The sequence below is a fragment of the Ranitomeya imitator genome, chromosome 2 (genome assembly GCF_032444005.1).
Source record: "Ranitomeya imitator isolate aRanImi1 chromosome 2, aRanImi1.pri, whole genome shotgun sequence".
In the NCBI taxonomy this organism is placed as follows: domain Eukaryota; kingdom Metazoa; phylum Chordata; class Amphibia; order Anura; family Dendrobatidae; genus Ranitomeya; species Ranitomeya imitator.
This window is the reverse complement of record NC_091283.1, coordinates 282,535,484-282,556,803: the sequence shown is the minus strand read 5'-3', so window position 1 is coordinate 282,556,803 and position 21,320 is coordinate 282,535,484.

The window sequence follows — 21,320 nt, the reverse complement described above, 5'->3', positions numbered from 1 at the left end:
GAACCTATTTTAAAGTGCCTACAGCCTACTTTTGTTATGTTAGGTCTACTAAGCCTGTCTGCGGTCCCTCCTTCCACTAGTCCTCCACTGACCAGACCACTGCTGCCCGTGTACCCCTGGAAGTTATTTTAAAGTGCCTACAGCCAACTTTTGTTATGTTAGGCCTACTAAGCCTGTCTGCGGTCCATTATAGAAATTGTCCTTCACTGACCACACCACTGCTGCCCGTGTACCCCTGGAACCTATTTTAAAGTGCCTACAGTCCACTTTTGCTATGTTAGGCCTACTAAGTCTGTCTGTGGTCCCTCCTTCCAATAGTCCTCCACTGACCAGACCACTGCTGCCCGTGTACCCCTGGAACCTATTTTAAAGTGCCTACAGCCTACTTTTGTTATATTAGGTCTACTAAGCCTGTCTGCGGTCCCTCCTTCCACTAGTCCTCCACTGACCAGACCACTGCTGCCCGTGTACCCCTGGAAGCTATTTTAAAGTGCCTACAGCCTACTTTTGTTATGTTAGGCCTACTAAGCCTGTCTGCGGTCCATTATAGAAATTGTCCTTTACTGACCACACCACTGCTGCCCGTGTACCCCTGGAAGCTATTTTAAAGTGCCTACAGCCAACTTTTGTTATGTTAGGCCTACTAAGCCTGTCTGCGGTCCCTCCTTCCACTAGTCCTCCACTGACCAGACCACTGCTGCCCGTGTACCCCTGGAACCTATTTTAAAGTGCCTACAGCCTACTTTTGTTATGATAGGTCTACTAAGCCTGTCTGCGGTCCCTCCTTCCACTAGTCCTCCACTGACCAGAACACTGCTGCCCGTGTACCCCTGGAACCTATTTTAAAGTGCCTACAGCCAACTTTTGTTATGTTAGGCCTACTAAGCCTGTCTGCGGTCCCTCCTTCCAATAGTCCTCCACTGACCACACCACTGCTGCCCGTGTACCCCTGGAACCTATTTTAAAGTGCCTACAGCCAACTTTTGTTATGTTAGGCCTACTAAGCCTGTCTGCGGTCCCTCATTCCAATAGTCCTCCACTGACCACACCACTGCTGCCCGTGTACCCCTGGAACCTATTTTAAAGTGCCTACAGCCTACTTTTGTTATGTTAGGTCTACTAAGCCTGTCTGCGGTCCCTCCTTCCACTAGTCCTCCACTGACCAGACCACTGCTGCCCGTGTACCCCTGGAAGCTATTTTAAAATGCCTACAGCCTACTTTTGTTATGTTAGGTCTACTAAGCCTGTCTGCTGTCCCTCCTTCCACTAGTCCTCCACTGACCACACCACTGCTGCCCGTGTACCCCTGGAAGCTATTTTAAAGTGCCTACAGCCTACTTTTGTTATGTTAGGTCTACTAAGTCTGTCTGCGGTTTCTCCTTCCACTAGTCCTCCACTGACCAGACCACTGCTGCCCGTGTACCCCTGGAACCTATTTTAAAGTGCCTACAGCCTACTTTTGTTATGTTAGGCCTACTAAGCCTGTCTGCGGTTTCTCCTTCCACTAGTCCTCCACTGACCAGACCAATGCTGTCCGTCTACCCCTGGAACCTATTTTAAATTGCATAGAGCATCCTTTTTTTAATTGTAGGCGTACTAAGTCTGTCTGTGGTCCATAATTGAAATTGTCCTCCACTGACCAGAGCAATGCTGCCTTTGTACCCCTGTAACCTCTTTTAAACTGCATTGAGCCAAATTTTTTGTTTAAGGCCTACTACCTGTGTCTGTCTGCGCCACTCAATACAGCTGTCCTCCTCTGAAAAAAGCTGAGCGTCAATAGTCTGGTTTTCAGCCTATAGGAATTTGAAAACTGCATTGGGGCTACTACTTCGGTAGGGCCTACTAACGGTGTCTGCCGCTCCAAGGTGTTCTCCAGGTTGCCTCTCCATAGCTTCGATCTTCTAGCTCTCGTTCAGTAGTTGTTGAAACAACACTGCATTAGGCCTACAAGTTGGGTCTGGGTTGTAGAGACTGTGTCTTCCGCTCCAAGGTGTTCTCCAGGTTGCCTCTCCATAGCTTCGATCTTCTAGCTCTCGTTAAGTAGTTGTTGAAACAACACTGCATTAGGCCTACAAGTTGGGTCTGGGTTGTAGAGACGGTGTCTGACGCTCCAAGATGTTCTCCAGGTTGCCTTTCCATAGCTTCGATCTTCTAGCTCTCGTTCAGTAGTTGTTGAAACAACACTGCATTAGGCCTACAAGTTGGGTCTGGGTTGTAGAGACGGTGTCTGCCGCTCCAAGGTGTTCTCCAGGTTGCCTCTCCATAGCTTCGATCTTCTAGCTCTTGTTCAGTAGTTGTTGAAACAACACTGCATTAGGCCTACAAGTTGGGTCTGGGTTGTAGAGACAGTGTCTGCCACTCCAAGGTGTTCTCCAGGTTGCCTCTCCATAGCTTCAATCTTCATGCTCGTCTTAAGTAGTTGTTGAAACAACACTACATTAGGCCTACAAGTTGGGCCTGGGTCGTAGAGACGGTGTCTGCCGCTCCAAGGTGTTCTCCAGGTAGCCACATAATCAAAGCTGCATAGAGCCTATTTTGTTATTTTACGCCTACTAAGTCTTTCTGCGGTCCCTCCTTCCAATTGTCCTCCACTGAGCACACCAATGCAGACCGTGTACCCATGTAACCTTTTTTAAACCTGCGTCGAGCCAACTTTGTGGTGTAAGGCCTACTTGTAGTGTCTGGCTGCGCCACTCAATACAGTTGTCCTCTTTACAAAAAATGACCTACAATTATCTGGTTTTCAGCCTATCGGAATTTTAAAACTGCAGTGGGCCTACTAGTTGGGTTGGGGCCTTCTATCGGTGTCTGCCGCTCCTTGCTGTTCTCCTCCAGTGAACAAAGCTGTGCCGCCTGTTTACTACTGTTGCCAATTTTGAACTGCATTTAGACTACTTACTGATTTGGGCCTACTCTCTGTGTCAGCCTCTCATTCCAGTTGTCCTCCACTGAACAAAGCAATGCCCCCTGGTTAGTCCTGTTACCAATTTTGAACTGCATTTAGCCCACTTTATTCTTTGGGCCCATATCTGTTTCCCCCTCATCCTGCCCATTGCCCAGCCAGTGATAGATGAGTCTGCTGGTACATTGACCCATAACGCAACATTCCCCGTGCACGCTACACTGCAAGATTGTGACCCTGCTGAAAGTCAGGTTGCCCTTCCCGTATACCATACCACCTTACACGTGGACAAAGAGGAAGGTGCAGATGAAGGTGCAGGTTCCTTCATCAGGTGGGGGGAGGAATACTCGTTGGCGACGTCACTGGCACAGGGCCCCTCATAGTATGCAAAAGTGTCACTGCCGGTGGGAGGCGCCCCCGCCGTGCAAACACACCGCCGTACTTTGAAGGGCCCTGTGCCAGTGCCAATGCCAACGAGTGCCCCCCCCCGCTGCTTGCTCAGGATCACAGCACTTGCAAAGTTGAAATACTTACCTCTCCCTGCTCCACTGCCGTGACGTGGTCCAGATTTCCTGGGCCCACTAAATACTTGAACCAGCCCTACCCCCCACAACTTTAGCCAAATGACCCCCAATTTCCAATGCCTTACTATTATTATAAGGTAAATTTAGATTGACAAGCTTCAGTAACAAGAATGTATGTTTTTTTACATTAAAATGGGCACTGTAGGTGTTTTCCTGGCCTCCACTCACTGCCGACTATGCTCACCCATTGACTTGCATTGGGTTTCGTGTTTCGGTCGATCCCCTACTTTTTGCGATAATTGGCCGATTCCACTCGACTCGACTTTTGAGATAGTCGGGTTTCGCGAAACCCGACTCGACTCTAAAAAAGTCAAGGTTGCTCAACCCTAGTCTTCACCATTCCATTTGAGCACTGATTCCATCCATTTCAGTGATTTTCCTGCCCCCACATCCCTCGTGTTAGGGTCTATTGGTAAAATGCTTCTCATTTATTTCCATTATACTTGGTACTCAAGTCTGAACGTCCAACCTGCTTGATTCGAATAATGAGCACTCAAGCATTTTAGTGCTCGCTCATCACTAGTGGATACAATTAATAACGCTTCAGGGAAATTGCAGGAATATGTGGCGAATACTTGATGGATCTTCTGCTTTCTGGATCGGTTTCTCCTGTAGGTCCTAGTAAACACTCCAAGAGAAGATCCTGTCAGAACCATGATTTAAGATTCATCAGGTTTCGGTACAAGCAGAGTTTCATGGAGACAGCATGGAAAGGGAGTAGAAGTGTGAAAACGCACCTGTTGCCACGTTCTGCGGTCAGACGCCTTTTTTAAGCATGCGTCATATCTCTTGGGTGTTCCTTATATAGTGATTGCCACATGACAAGAAGATCCCGAATGTCAGATCCAATACACATATGTGACATAAAGATAATAAATGACACAAGAAACAACAAGGAAAAGGGAAAGAAACAAACAACCACTGCACCTCCATAGAGTGACAGGATCATAACTTATTAATACTAGAAATATATTGCACAGGGGATATCGCAGCCAATTCCCACAAGAAGGAGCCTGGAAACACAGAATTAGAAATGATTCTTTCTCCGCAGTTTCTATAGGACTTAATACAGTCCTGAGTCCGGAGAGTAATAGAAATACGGCAGAAAACAGAGGAAGAAAGTTCAGAGAAGAAGCTTCATAGAAAGACATTGAAGTTACAGACGCCATTTAACCCTTTGGGAGAAATTGATTTCAGCACGTTACCGAGTAAATCCCACCAGAACTGTAGCAGATAAAGACCCCAATATCCACAGGTGTCCCTTCTAATTGGGGGGAAACTATCATCTAATAATCCTCGGACAGTTCTGACAAACACAGTAAAGTGCCCCTTTATGGAGGTGACAGAAAGTCTGTTTAGTCACTTTAGCTTCATAGTATCAGCTTTAATCCAATGGTGAGAGAGCGATTTACCCTGAAGAGTCACAGATTGTGGGGTTGTTATAAAATGTTATATTTAGGGGGTTTGTGTTGTCTCCTTATAAGAATCACAATGGTTTTGTTCCTTTTCCACTGATAGATACAAATTACCCAACTATGAAAGACGGGAACAAGAAACATATTTTCTCCTTCGCCACGTTGGGGGTCACAGGACCATGGGTGTTATGCTGCTATCACTAGGAGGATGACACTAAGTTGAGACAAAAAGAGTTGCTCCTCCCCTGCAGTATACACCCTCATGCTGGCTTCCAGAGACCCAGTTCAAGCTTAGTGTCCATAGGAGGCACACTGGATTTAACCTTTTTTACCAAACGAAGCGACAACGGAACCTTTCAAGGCTCCGATCTCCCCGAACCAACAACAGGCGAGCACGGGAGTTTTACCTCTCCGTATCCTTTCCTGTGACGTGGGATGCCACTGCCTGAGCTGATTTTTTTGTAGCGACGGGCCTCTTCAAGGGCACCAATCTCCCCCCCCCCTTACAGACGAGCACATGGAGTGTCCTCCATGTATCCTCTTCTGCAGCCAGGCCTATTGCCGGACATTCTGCCCTGCCCACCAGGTTTTACCCTCGGCTGTTCAGAGGCTCTCTACTTTGTGGCATCCATGCAGCCCCCACTGCATCACCACTGAGAAAGCAGATGATGGAAGGAGGCGGACGGTTCCTCTCCACCCCCCTCTTATGGGTATGGTGGATAGAGGCTTCCCCAACCCTGCACCGTCCTAACCACCCCGGGCACAGGTAACCTGCTGCAAGCTGCTCCAAATTCCCCTCCATACCGGGTAAGTGCCACATGGGGGGGTCGGTCTTTCTGGCGGTTCTGGAGGGCTCATCTGTCAGGATCTGCTGCTAGGCGCGTTTTCAGGCGCAGCGGGCCGAGGCCATAAATTTAGTCACCGGCTTCGGCCTAGCGCGGGCCGCATCCCGATAGGCCCTGCCCACCACTCGCATCATCTTGCGGCTCCACCCCCGGACCTGGCGGTTCTCGCTCTCTGCGAGATTACCCTCACAACCCCTGGCGGCCATCTTTTTTCCTCTGCATGCCGCAGCTCCATCAGGCCTGCACGTGCCAGTGCTGTTTCTTCTGGACGCCGGTCTTCTCTTCTATCAGCGCCACCTCATCTCTTTGCGGGACACATGACCCAGATAATGAGACCGCATTAGGTGCTTCCCTGCAGCGTTACCCTCGCTTTCAATCCAGCAGCGTTTCCTGTTAATTATATTAGGGTACATCAGGTCGCAGTCAAGGGCTAAAAAGACCACCGAGGTGCATACTATCTTTTTTACTGCGTGTACCACCTGCCAGGCTCCGCTCCCTGCCTCAAAGCTCCCCTCTCTGCTCAGCCTGCGATGCCCAATGTACCCAGGAGCCCTCCACCGCCACCGATCCCAATGTATCTAGTCCTCCTGAGTGGGCCGCATCACTGTCACAGTCCATGGATTCTTTAGCCAGAGCGATTAAATCCCTTCATGACCCCTCTGGGGAGCGGGGCGCTCTTTTTCCTGGGTTAAGAGATCCCTCCATAACAAGGGAATCGTCGGCCAGCAGGGGCTGCTCTCACCGGAAGGAGGAACGGTCATCCAAAAAATGGATTCGAACTACCTCTCCTGAGCATTCACCACGCCATTCAGCCTCTGGTAGCTCCACTTCTCGCTCACCCTCTCCAGGGGCTTGTAGCGATCACGACTCTGAGTATGAGTCTGATGCATCCTTAGATCCGGATTCTCCGGAGTTTAGATCTACTGTTGACTCCCTCATCGAGGCAGTCAATCATGCGCTAAAAGTGGATGATGACCCTAATTCGGCTCCAGACCATTCGGGTTCCTTTACGAGAACCAAGCATTCCCATAAGGTGTTCACATCTCATCCAGATTTCCTGGATATAGTCCGGCAACACAGGGAGCGACGGATAAGCGCTTTACGGGCAAAAAGGCCCTGGTATCGAAGTATCCCTTTTCCGCAGATCTTGTTAAAGATTGGACGGAACCTCCACTAGTAGATCCTCCGGTATCGCGCTTGGCTACCAAAGCGCTCTTATCCATGCCTGATGGGTCTTCAATTAAAAATACCACAGAACGCCAGTTAGATTCCCTGGCTCGCTCAGTGTATGAAGCCTCAGGTTCCTCTCTATCTCCTTCCTTCGCTGCGGCTTGGGTCGCCAAAGCAATGGTTTTCTGGGCAGATGCCCTTGCAAAATCTATTCAGGAACAGGATCTTCCGTCTGAGGCGGCAGATCTTTCCAAACAAATTGCCATGACTGGAGATTGTGTGTACCCGTCTTTAGACGCAGCGGACTGTGCGGCAACTGCGGCTTCAAACGCCATCACCATTTGGAGAGCTATTTGGCTTAGAGAGTGGCGCACAGATTCCTCCTCAAAAAAGTCTCTGATTTCCCCTCCCTTTCAGAGCGGACGTCTCTTTGGAGAAAAATTAGACCAGCTTATTTCCGATGCTACAGGGGGGAAGATCAAGTTCCTCCCGCAGCACAGGCCTAAAGCTGCCTTTCAGCTCCAACAATATTTTCGTTTTCGGCCCTTTTGCAGTAGACCATTCTGGTCCAACTCCACAGCCTCATCCAGATCAGAACGCTCTCCACGCACAGACAGAGACTCTCGACCTTCATACAGGCCGAATCGGTGCACCCTATATTGGACCTGAAGCTCCTAAATAAGTACGTAAAGGTTCGGCACTTCAGGATGGAGTCCCTCCGGTCAGTCATTTCCTCAATGGAGACAGGGGAGTTCCTAGCATCAATAGACATATCAAAGATGCTTATCTTCATATCCCAATCTTCCCACCACATCAAAGGTTTCTCCATTTCGCCATCCAAGACGACCATTTTCAATTCACAGCCTTACCCTTCGGCCTTGCCACTGCGCCCAGGGTATTCACAAAGGTCATGGCGGCTGTCATGGCCATTCTTCACTCCCGAGGAGTGGTCGTGTTGCCATACTTAGACGCCCTACTGATAAAAGGTCCGTCTTATCAGGTCTGCGAGGCAAGCGTCCGCATTACCTTGGATTCTCTTTCGCGCCTGGGCTGGTTAATCAACTTGGACAAGTCCTCCCCCGTTCCTGCCCAACAGATCTCTTTCCTAGGCATCATCCTGGATACGTCAACGGGGCTGGTCTTGCTCCCTTGGTCCAATGCCCAAGAGCTTCAGCAGGGAGCTCGGACGCTCTGTCATCCTCGTCTGCAGTCCATTTTGTTTGCCATGAAAATCCTGGGGAAAATGGTGGCCGCAATAGAAGCGGTTCCCTTTGCTCAACTCCATCTTCACCCCTTACAACAGGCTCTGCTGGACAATTGGGACAGGAGTCCCTTAACCCCTCAATCGGCCATGTCCTCTGTCTCCACGGATCAGGCAAGCCCTCAAATGGTGGACTCTGGGATCATCTCTCTTCCAGGGGAGGTCTTTTCTCCCAGTCCGCTGGCTGGTGGTAACTACCGACGCCAGTCTCCTTGGTTGGGGAGCAGTGTTTCGACACCACACTGCCCAGGGTCGTTGGACAATTCGGGAGTCAAGACTTCCCATAAACATCTTGGAGATTCGAGCGATCAGACTTGCCCTGAGACGTTTTCACTTCCTGCTCGCGGGTCACCGAATTCAAATTCAATTGGACAACGTCACAGCGGTGGCGTACATAAACCATCAGGGGGATACACACAGCAGGGTGCCATTGCAGGAGGTCTCCCACATTCTCCGTTGGGCCGAGGCCAACCACTCCACCATTTCCGCAATGCACATTCCAGGCATCGAGAACTGGGCGGCGGATTTTCTCAGCCGTCAGGGTCTTACCTCGGGGGAGTGGGAACTCCATCCAGAGGTTTTCCGGCAAATCTGCCTTCACTTGGGAACTCCGACGTGGATCTGATGGCGTCCAGACTGAACGCCAAAGTTCCCAACTTCATAGCATGTTCTCGGGATCCCCAGGCCATCGGAGTGGACGCACTGATATCCCCATGGCATCGGCTCCAACTCCCGTACGTGTTTCCTCCGCTTCCCTTACTGCCGAAAGTGATCCAAAAAATCAAGACGGAGGGAGTTTCGGTGATTCTTGTCGCCCCGGACTGGCCATGTCGCGCATGGTACGCGGAGCTCGTTCAACTCGTATCCGACATCCCCTGGCGGTTACCAGACCGCCCAGATCTGCTTCGCCAAGTGCCGATCTACCACCAGAGTTTAGGGACCCTACATTTAACGGCGTGGCTGTTGACACCTGGATTCTAACTCAAGCTGGTTTCTCCCAGCAGGTCATTCCCACCATGATAAGGGCTTGCAAAACGTCTTCTGCTTGCATTTATCACCGCACCTGGAAAACCTTCTTCTTATGGTGCAGGCTCCACAGTCGCCCTCCACTTGTTTTCTCAATTCCTTCCATCTTGGATTTTCTCCAGTCCGGCTTGGATTCCGGCCTGAGGCTCAGTTCCCTCAAGGGTCAGATCTCAGCGTTATCTGTGTTGTTCCAAAGTAAGATTGCCGCCAACTTGCAAGTCAGGACCTTCATTAAAGGGGTCTCCCACGTGGTACCCCCCCTACAGAATGCCGGTAGAGACCTGGGATCTCAATTTGGTTTTGAGTGTTCTTCAGGAATCTCCATTTGAACCTCTGCAGGATGTTTCACTCACTGTCCTCTACTGGAAGGTGGCCATCCTTGTGGCAGTAACATCTATCAGGCGGGTTTCAGAGTTGGCCGCACTATCCTGCCGGGCGCCTTTCATAGTAACATAGTAACATAGTTAGTAAGGCCGAAAAAAGACATTTGTCCATCCAGTTCAGCCTATATTCCATCATAATAAATACCCAGATCTACGTCCTTCTACAGAACCTAATAATTGTATGATACAATATTGTTCTGCTCCAGGAAGACATCCAGGCCTCTCTTGAACCCCTCGACTGAGTTCGCCATCACGACCTCCTCAGGCAAGCAATTCCAGATTCTCACTGCCCTAACAGTAAAGAATCCTCTTCTATGTTGGTGGAAAAACCTTCTCTCCTCCAGACGCAAAGAATGCCCCCTTGTGCCCGTCACCTTCCTTGGTATAAACAGATCCTGAGCGAGATATTTGTATTGTCCCCTTATATACTTATACATGGTTATTAGATCGCCCCTCAGTCGTCTTTTTTCTAGACTAAATAATCCTAATTTCGCTAATCTATCTGGGTATTGTAGTTCTCCCATCCCCTTTATTAATTTTGTTGCCCTCCTTTGTACTCTCTCTAGTTCCATTATATCCTTCCTGAGCACCGGTGCCCAAAACTGGACACAGTACTCCATGTGCGGTCTAACTAGGGATTTGTACAGAGGCAGTATAATGCTCTCATCATGTGTATCCAGACCTCTTTTAATGCACCCCATGATCCTGTTTGCCTTGGCAGCTGCTGCCTGGCACTGGCTGCTCCAGGTAAGTTTATCATTAACTAGGATCCCCAAGTCCTTCTCCCTGTCAGATTTACCCAGTGGTTTCCCGTTCAGTGTGTAATGGTGATATTGATTCCCTCTTCCCATGTGTATAACCTTACATTTATCATTGTTAAACCTCATCTGCCACCTTTCAGCCCAAGTTTCCAACTTATCCAGATCCATCTGTAGCAGAATACTATCTTCTCTTGTATTAACTGCTTTACATAGTTTTGTATCATCTGCAAATATCGATATTTTACTGTGTAAACCTTCTACCAGATCATTAATGAATATGTTGAAGAGAACAGGTCCCAATACTGACCCCTGCGGTACCCCACTGGTCACAGCGACCCAGTTAGAGACTATACCATTTATAACCACCCTCTGCTTTCTATCACTAAGCCAGTTACTAACCCATTTACACACATTTTCCCCCAGACCAAGCATTCTCATTTTGTGTACCAACCTCTTGTGCGGCACGGTATCAAACGCTTTGGAAAAATCGAGATATACCACGTCCAATGACTCACCGTGGTCCAGTCTATAGCTTACCTCTTCATAAAAACTGATTAGATTGGTTTGACAGGAGCGATTTCTCATAAACCCATGCTGATATGGAGTTAAACAGTTATTCTCATTGAGATAATCCAGAATAACATCCCTCAGAAACCCTTCAAATATTTTACCAACAATAGAGGTTAGACTTACTGGCCTATAATTTCCAGGTTCACTTTTAGAGCCCTTTTTGAATATTGGCACCACATTTGCTATGCGCCAGTCCTGCGGAACAGACCCTGTCGCTATAGAGTCACTAAAAATAAGAAATAATGGTTTATCTATTACATTACTTAGTTCTCTTAGTACTCGTGGGTGTATGCCATCCGGACCCGGAGATTTATCTATTTTAATCTTATTTAGCCGGTTTTGCACCTCTTCTTGGGTTAGATTGGTGACCCTTAATATAGGGTTTTTATTGTTTCTTGGGATTTCACCTAGCATTTCATTTTCCACCGTGAATACCGTGGAGAAGAAGGTGTTTAATATGTTAGCTTTTTCCTCGTCATCTACAACCATTCTTTCCTCACTATTTTTTAAGGGGCCTACATTTTCAGTTTTTATTCTTTTACTATTGATATAGTTGAAGAACAGTTTGGGATTAGTTTTACTCTCCTTAGCAATGTGCTTCTCTGTTTCCTTTTTGGCAGCTTTAATTAGTTTTTTAGATAAAGTATTTTTCTCCCTATAGTTTTTTAGAGCTTCAATGGTGCCATCCTGCTTTAGTAGTGCAAATGCTTTCTTTTTACTGTTAATTGCCTGTCTTACTTCTTTGTTTAGCCACATTGGGTTTTTCCTATTTCTAGTCCTTTTATTCCCACAAGGTATAAACCGCTTACACTGCCTATTTAGGATGTTCTTAAACATTTCCCATTTATTATCTGTATTCTCATTTCTGAGGATATTGTCCCAGTCTACCAGATTAAGGGCATCTCTAAGCTGTTCAAACTTTGCCTTCCTAAAGTTCAATGTTTTTGTGACTCCCTGACAAGTCCCCCTAGTGAAAGACAGGTGAAACTGCACAATATTGTGGTCGCTATTTCCTAAATGCCCAACCACCTGCAGATTTGTTATTCTGTCAGGTCTATTAGATAGTATTAGGTCTAAAAGTGCTGCTCCTCTGGTTGGATTCTGCACCAATTGTGAAAGATAATTTTTCTTGGTTATTAGCAGAAACCTGTTGCCTTTATGGGTTTCACAGGTTTCTGTTTCCCAGTTAATATCCGGGTAGTTAAAGTCCCCCATAACCAGGACCTCATTATGGGTTGCAGCTTCATCTATCTGCTTTAGAAGTAGACTTTCCATGCTTTCTGTTATATTTGGGGGTTTGTAACAGACCCCAATGAGAATTTTGTTACCATTTTTCCCTCCATGAATTTCAACCCATATGGACTCGAAATCCTCATTCCCTTCGCTAATATCCTCCCTTAAAGTGGACTTTAGACAAGACTTTACATAGAGACAAACCCCTCCTCCTCTGCGATTTTTACGATCCTTTCTAAACAGACTGTAACCCTGTAAGTTAACTGCCCAGTCATAGCTTTCATCTAACCATGTCTCGGTTATTCCCACTATGTCAAAGTTACCTGTAGATATTTCTGCTTCTAGTTCTTCCATCTTGTTTGTCAGGCTTCTGGCGTTTGCGAGCATGCAGTTTAGAGGATTTTGTTTTGTTCCAATCTCCTCACTGTGGATTGTTTTAGAAATGTTCTTACCTCCCTTCTGAGTATGTTTTCCTGGGTCGTCTTTGTTCGAGTCTAATGTTTTTCTTCCCGTCCCCTCTTCTTCTAGTTTAACGCCCTCCTGATGAGTGTAGCGAGTCCTTCCACCAGGACAAAGTAGTCCTATGCCCATCACCGTCCTTTCTCCCTAAGGTGGTTTCATCTTTGACCTTATTGAAGATATAATTCTTCCCTTCTTCTGCCCACAACCAAAACATAGGGTCAAAAAGGCCCTTCACACCCTGGACGTTGTATGGGCCCTTAGGAGGTACATTTCTAAAACTGCTCCTTTCCGCAAATCGGACTCCCTCTTTGTGCTCCCGGAGGGTCACAGAAAGGGTTTAGCCGCGTCTAAGGCCATGATAGCCAGATGGATCCGTTCAGCTATTCAAGAATCCTATCGGGTCAGGGGCAGTCCTATCCCGGCAGGGATTAGAGCACACTCTACTCGGTCGATGGGTGCTTCCTGGGCCATCCGGCACCAGGCAACGGCGGAGCAGGTTTGCAAGGCTGCAACATGGTCTAGCCTGCATACTTTGCAAGGCACTACAATGTCCACATTCAATCTTCTGCGGATGCGGCCCTTGGCAGACGTATTCTGCAGGCGGCCGTTGCGCATTTATAGTCAGATGGTACACAGAGTTATTTGGCTGTATTGTTTCCCACCCAGGGACTGCTTTGGGACGTCCCATGGTCCTGTGTTCCCCAATGTGGCGAATGAGAAATAGGGATTTTTGTGTACTCACCGTAAAATCCTTTTCTCCGAGCCACTCATTGGGGACACAGCACCCACCCTGTTAGCCTTACGGCTCGTTACCTTTTTGGTTCTTGACTTTCTCTGACATGTTATACTCTAATGTTATGTAATATATTGTTATTAATCTCCTACTGCTTTTGCACTGAACTGGGTCTCTGGAGGCCAGCATGAGTGTGTACACTGCAGAGGAGGAGCTAACTCTTTTTGTCTCAACTTAGTGTCAGCCTCCTAGTGACAGCAGCACACACCCATGGTCCTGTGTCCCCCAATGAGTGGCTCGGAGAAAAGGATTTTACACAGTACGGGGCCCTTTCTTGGCCTGCACGCCGTATTATGTTCCCACAGCATCAATATCCTCCATACCTCATGATAGTACAAGATGCCCCAAACAATATGCTACCACTAGATAATAAATCCTCACTTATCCCCATTGTTGATGCCATATGTTGCCCCTTTCTTGAATCCCATGCACAGAATTATGTTCCCACAGTACATCAATTCACATTTGGGTGTTTTCAAGTAATAGATGAAAGTCTATGAGAAATTACTAAAAAACTATAATATCCAAAAAAAACACGTTCCTTGGTGACATTGACTTCAAATATCTCCTGTCTTGTTCTTACAAACAAAAAATCATTTCTAAAAGTATAAAAGCCTCAAACTTCTGTGTGTGAATCTAAAGTGATAGAAGATTACAGTGCGGGGAAGACGGGAAACCTTTATATAGACGGCCGGTGGTGATGGAGTCAGTGACGGACTCTGGACAAATATGTTTCTAGAGCCGTAGTAGAGGATGAAGATGTCGTGCTCATCATGAAGTAGTTATTTCTCCTGTCGCGTGTAATGAATATCTCCTGCAGTATTGCTAATGCCGATTCCAGTGTCGGTAAATGAGACGAGAATTAGCGTTATGGAAGATGAGTCTATGAGAAACGTATTCAGCTGCCGACTCCGAGGAAGAAACTTCTTGTTGTCTGTGGTCTAAATATATAGGTTTTATTAGTAGATGTAAATGGATCGCCCCCAGACACAGGGCAACGTGTTTCGGTACCGGGCCTCTCTGGTTCGGTTCTGAGGCTGTCACGGTGGCTAGACCCGGTCCGCGACCCTGCTAAGGGGCGTCCAATGAAAGTAGTGGAACAGTCTGTCAGGGGTTCGTGACGCCACCTGTGGTGTTCGGTCAGGGTGACCGACGCTGCTATGGGGTCCGCTGGGGTGATGGAATGGCAGCCGGATGGTATAACTTCCCACAAGTGAAGTATGTCCCCAGGGCTTCCCAGTGGGGTAGGTGGCGATGGTGTGAGGTGTAGGGTTGAGCGAAACGGATCGTTCATTGTCAAAAGTCGCCGACTTTTGGCACAGTCGGGTTTCATGAAATCTGACCCGATCCCTGTGTGGGGTCGGCCATGCGGTACGTGACTTTCGCGCCAAAGTCGCGTTTCAATGATGCGAAAAGCGCCATTTCTCAGCCAATGAAGGTGGACGCAGAGTGTAGGCAGCGTGATGACATAGGTCTCAGTCCCCACCATCTTAGAGAAGGGCATTGCAGTGATTGGCTTGCTGTCTGCGGCATCACAGGGGCTATAAAGGGGCGTTCCCGCCGACCGCCATCTTACTGCTGCTGATCTGAGCATAGGGAGAGGTTGCTGCCGCTTCGTCAGAAGCAGGGATAGCGTTAGGCAGGGTCCATTAACACCCAAACCGCTTGTGCTGTAGCGATTTCCACTGTCCAACACCACCTTTTGTTTGCAGGGACAGTGGAGGCTACATTTTTTTCCTCGGCGCTGTAGCTCATTGGCTGCCCTAGAAGGCTTCCTGATGGCTGCATGGCTGTTTGTACACCGCTGTGCAAACCAACTGCTTTTTTCAAAGCACAAATCCTGTTGTTCCTTCCTTTCTGCACAGCTATCTTGTTTGTTTGTCCACACTTTTTATTTAATTTGTGCAGCAGTCCACTCCTTGTTATTGCTGCCTGCCATACATTGCTGAGATTACTGCAGGGAGATAGTAATTGTAGGACAGTCCCTTTTTTTTATTTTCATTACATCTGTTCAAGCCACTTTCTGCCACAGAAAATATACTCTAATACAGTGGCCCAGATTTATTCACTAGTCTCCCTGAATTAAAAAAAAAAGGGTGCAGATTAAAATTGGCAAATCTGCATCAGTGGCAGTCCTGTGTGTGGCATCTGTGTCTCATTTTCTGGCACAGAAATCATACAGTCTAACAGTGGCCCTGATTTCTTGCCAATTCTCCCAGAAATAAAAAAAAAATAGTGGGAGATTAATATTGGCATTTGTGCTTCAGTGCCAGTCGTGTGTGCCATCTCTCTCAAATTGTGGGCCACAGAAAGCCTAGTGTCTGTTTTTTTTTTTATTTGGTTTTTAAATTCTCCCTGAAAAAAATAAATAGTGGGAGATTAATATTGGCATTTGTGCTTGAGTGCCAGTCGTGTGTGCCATCTCTCTCAAATTGTGGGCCACAGAAAGCCTAGTGTCTGTTTTTTTTATTTTTGTTTTTAAATTCTCCCTGAAAAAAAAACAAATAGTGGGAGATAAATATTGGCACTTGTGCTTGAGTGCCAGTCGTGTGTGCCATCTCTCTCAAATTGTGGGCCACAGAAAGCCTAGTGTATGTTTTTTTTATTTTGGTTTTTAAATTCTCCCTGAAAAAATAAATAGTGGGAGGTTAATATTGGCATTTGTGCTTCAGTGCCAGTCGTGTGTGTCATCTCTCTCAAATTGTGGGCCACAGAAAGCCTAGTGTCTGTTTTTTTTTTTATTTTGGTTTTTAAATTCTCCCTGAAAAAAAATAAATAGTGGGAGATTAATATTGGCATTTGTGCTTGAGTGCCAGTCGTGTGTGCCATCTCTCTCAAATTGTGGGCAACAGAAAGCCTAGTGTCTGTTTTTTTTTTATTTTGGTTTATAAATTCTCCCTGAAAAAAAATAAATAGTGGGAGATTAATATTTTGGATTTGTGCTTCAGTGCCAGTCGTGTGTGCCATCTCTCTCAAATTGTGGGCCACAGAAAGCCTAGTGTCTGTTTTTTTTTTATTTTGGTTTATAAATCCTCCCTGAAAAAAAAAAATAGTGGGAGATTAATATTGGCATTTGTGCTTCAGTGCCAGTCCTGCGTGGGTGGCATCTGTCTCATTTTGTGCCACAGAAAACCGAGTGTGTAACATTGTGCCTGATTTTCCTTGCAGTCTCACCCACCTATAAAGGGATATCTAAATCCTACAGAAGTTTGAGTTCACCTTGTAAGTTGTTTTACAGTAACAAATACCGTTACTTTGGTTACGTTTTTAAAACAATGAAGAAGTCTGGTGGAAGAGGTCGTGGCCGTGGGTGTTCATTGCCAGCTGGTAATGATGGAAGTGGTGGTGGAGCATCAGGTGGTCGTGGGAAAAACAATATAGCACCTAAGTCTCGAGCTGTGGAGCCAGGTTCGTCGTCTGGCTACACAAGGCCTCGAACGCTCCCTTTTCTGGGAGTAGGAAAACCGCTTTTAAAGCCGGAGCAGCAAGAGCAAGTTTTGGCTTTCCTTGCTGACTCAGTCTCTAGCTCTTTTGCCTCCTCTTCTGAAACTGGTAAATGTAAAAGCAACGCGTCGTTAGTGGATGTTTACGCTCAGGGACAAGTTTCTCCATTGTCCTGTTCAGCAAAAACAACAACAGAGAAGAATGCGTCAGGCGACACAATGAGTTACTCCATGGAGCTCTTTACACATACCGTTCCTGGGTTAGAAAGTGAAACAGCTAACAGGCCATGCCCATTACAAGTTGAATCGGACATGGAGTGCACAGATGCACAGCCACAGCCAGATTACTATGCTGTTCCTTTGACTCAGACCACCACATTGCCCTCGCAGTGTACTGATCCAGAATCAGACCCTGATGAGACTATGGTGCCCCGTCACAAACGCTATACCACCGGCTTACACGGTAACAAAGACGAAGTTGCACATGAGATAGAAGAGGAGGTCATAGATGACCCAGTTGTTGACCCCGATTGGCAGCCATTGGGGGAACAGGGTGCAGGCGGCAGTAGTTCTGAAGTGGAGGAGGAGGGGCCGCAGCAGGCATCAACATCGCAACAGGTTCAATCTGCCGGGCCCGTATCTGGCCCAAAACGCGTGGCAAAGCCAAAATCAGTTGGAGGACAGCGTGGCCATCCGGTTAAAGAAGCTCAGTCTGCAATGCCTGAAAAGGTATCCGATGCTAGAAAGAGTGCAGTCTGGCATTTTTTTAAACAACATCCAATTGATCAGCGCAAAGTCATCTGTCAAAAATGTTCAACTACCTTAAGCAGAGGTCAGAATCTGAAAAGTCTAAATACAAGTTGCATGCATAGACATTTAACCACCATGCATTTGCAAGCCTGGACTAACTACCAAACGTCCCTTAAGGTTGTAGCACCCTCGGCCAATGAAGCTAGTCAGCAACGCTACATCCCTTCCGTCACTGTAAGGCCACCATTTTCCGCACCACCTGCAGTATCTGTGCAGGTTTCGTTGCCAGGCCAAAGCAGTCAGGGTCAGGGAATCACCAGTTTCGAAGTAGGAAACACTGCATCTAGGGCACCGGCAAGAATACCGTCTCCAACCGTCTCTCAGTCTGCCATGTCCACCGGCACCCCCGCTAGTTCCATGATCTCCAGCTCTCCAGTCCAGCTCACTCTACATGAGACTCTCGTTAGAAAAAGGAAGTACTCATCCTCGCATCCGCGTACACAGGGTTTGAACGCCCACATAACTAGACTAATCTCGTTAGAGATGATGCCCTACCGGTTAGTTGAAAGCGAAGCATTCAAAGCCCTGATGGACTACGCTGAACCACGCTACGAGCTACCCAGTCGACACTTCTTTTCGAGAAAAGCCATCCCAGCCCTCCACCAGCATGTTAAAGAGCGCATCGTCCATGCACTCAGGCAATCTGTGAGTACAAAGGTGCACCTGACAACAGATGCATGGACCAGTAGGCATGGCCAGGGACGTTACGTGTCCATCACGGCACACTGGGTGAATGTGGTGGATGCAAGGTCCACAGGGGACAGCAATATTGGGACAGTTCTGCCTAGCCCACGGTCTAGGAAACAGTTGGCTGTAGCCGTTCGCCCCCCCTCCTCCTCCTCCTCGTCCTCCTGCAGAAGCGAGAGCTCGTTCACAGACCGCAGTCGCACAACCACTCCATCCGCAGCTGCCACTGTTGCACACCAGTTGTCCCATTATGGGGCAGCTACTGGCAAGCGTCAGCAGGCTGTATTGGCTATGAAGTGTTTGGGCGACAACAGACACACCGCGGAAGTTCTGTCCGAGTTCTTGCAGAAAGAAACGCAGTCGTGGCTGGGCACTGTAGATCTTGAGGCAGGCAAGGTAGTGAGTGATAACGGAAGGAATTTCATGGCTGCCATCACCCTTTCCCAACTGAAACACATTCCTTGCCTGGCTCACACCTTAAACCTGGTGGTGCAGTGCTTCCTGAAAAGTTATCCGGGGTTATCTGACCTGCTCCTCAAAGTGCGCGGACTTTGCTCGCATATCCGCCGTTCGCCCGTACACTCCAGCCGTATGCAGACCTATCAGCGGTCTTTGAACCTTCCCCAGCATCACCTAATCATCGACGTTGCAACAAGGTGGAACTCAACACTGCACATGCTTCAGAGACTGTGCGAACAGAGGCGGGCTGTTATGTATTTGTGGGAGGATACACATACACGGGCAGGCAGTAGGATGGCAGACATGGATTTGTCAGGTGTGCAGTGGTCGAAGGTACAAGACATGTGTCAAGTCCTTCAGTGTTTTGAGGAATGCACACGGCTGGTAAGTGCAGACAACGCCATAATAAGCATGAGCATCCCCCTAATGCGTCTGCTGATGCAAAGTTTGACGCACATAAAGGAGCAGGCGTCTGCAGCAGAGGAAGAGGAAAGCCTTGATGACAGTCAGCCATTGTCTGGTCAGAGCAGTGTACAGGACGAGGTAGCGGGCGAACAGGAGGAGGAGGACGAGGAGGATGATGGGGATGAGTATTTTTTTAATGAGGAAGCTTCTCCGGGGCCACTGGAAATTGGTGGCGTGGCAAGGCCGGGTTCTGGTTTTTTAAGGGACACAAGTGACGTAGATTTGCCTGAAACTGGCCCTCAACCAAGCACCACCACAGATTTGACAACTGGAACTTTGGCACACATGGCGGATTATGCCTTACGTATCCTCAAAAGGGACACACGCATTACGAAAATGATGAACGATGACGATTACTGGCCTCCTTGATCCTCACTATAAAGGCAAATTGCAAAATATTATGCCACATGAGAACTTGGAACTAATATTAGCAACCAAACAATCAACTCTTGTTGACCGTTTGCTTCAGGCATTCCCAGCACACAGTGCCGGTGATCGTTCTCACACGAGCTGCAGGGGGCAGCAGACCAGAAGTGTTAGAGGTGCAGAAATCAGAAGTGGTGTTGGACAGAGGGGTTTTCTGACCAGGTTGTGGAGTGATTTTGCTATGACCGCAGACAGGACAGGTACTGCTGCATCAATTCAAAGTGACAGGAGACAACATTTGTCCAGTATGGTTACTATTTTTCATCCCTTATCGATGTTCTCCCTCAACCGTCATTCCCATTTGATTACTGGGCATCCAAATTAGACACCTGGCCAGAATTGGCAGAATATGCATTGCAGGAGCTTGCTTGCCCAGCAGCTAGTGTCCTATCAGAAAGAGTATTCAGTGCTGCTGGTTCAATATTAACCGAAAAAAGGACTCGTCTGGCTACCCAAAATGTTGATGATCTAACCTTCATTAAAATGAACCACTACTGGATTTCGAATTATTTTGCCCCACCTTTCCCGGCTGACACCTAGCTTTCCAATGAAAAGGTCTTGCTTCTGGACTGCTCTGACTGACTTTTCCAATCTCATAATTTGCAGCAGCTGTTTGTCCAGCATACGACATGTTTACACCTCCCTAAATGGCCAATCTCCCCCCACGGGGCCGTGGTCTCGCCACTTGGTGCAAGCACCCGTGAGATTGCCGATTGTCTGAAGAGGTGGGTGTGCCTGCTTTTGGTCGACGGCACTGCCACTGGGTCCCTCATAGTACAATAAAGTGTCTCTGGCGGTGGTGGCGCGCAACCAACGTCAGACACACCGTTGTAACATGAGGGGCCCTGGGCCTGTACCGCCGGCCACAAGACAGTTTCCCCCCCCCAAGCTCAAACAGTGCTCTACGATTTGCAAAATTATCTCTCACAGCTCCACCAATGTTTAGTCTATGCGCTGACATCCTTCAATGCCTGGCACTGACAATACCAATGTGTTGACATGTATGATGCTACTTAAAATAGTCAGGGGCAGTGTCCTATATTTACACCAGTAAATACTTTGTGCCAAATTACTAGGTCTGAAACTCAGCAGAGGAGCCCACCCCTGTACCTAAGTACACCATCCTTTTGTTTTTTGGTTTTGTTGTATTGCGAGACATTAACATCTATTTATTTTTTGGGAGTACTGTCAGACACTCATTACAATCGGCCTCCGCTGACAACACCAATGCTGCCTGTGTACCCCTGCAAGATAATTCCAAGTGCATAGAGCCTACTTTTGTTATGTTAGGCCTACTAAGCCTGTCTGCGGTCCCTCCTTCCAATAGTCCTCCACTGACCACCCCACTGCTGCCCGTGTACCCCTGGAAGCTATTTTAAAGTGCCTACAGCCAACTTTTGTTATGTTAGGTCTACTAAGCCTGTCTGTGGTCCCTCCTTCCAATAGTCCTCCACTGACCACACTACTGCTGCCCGTGTACCCCTGGAAGCTATTTTAAAGTGCCTACAGCCTACTTTTGTTATGTTAGGCCCACTAAGCCTGTCTGCTGTCCCTCCTTCCAATAGTCCTCCACTGACCACACCACTCCTGCCCGTGTACCCCTGGAACCTATTTTAAAGTGCCTA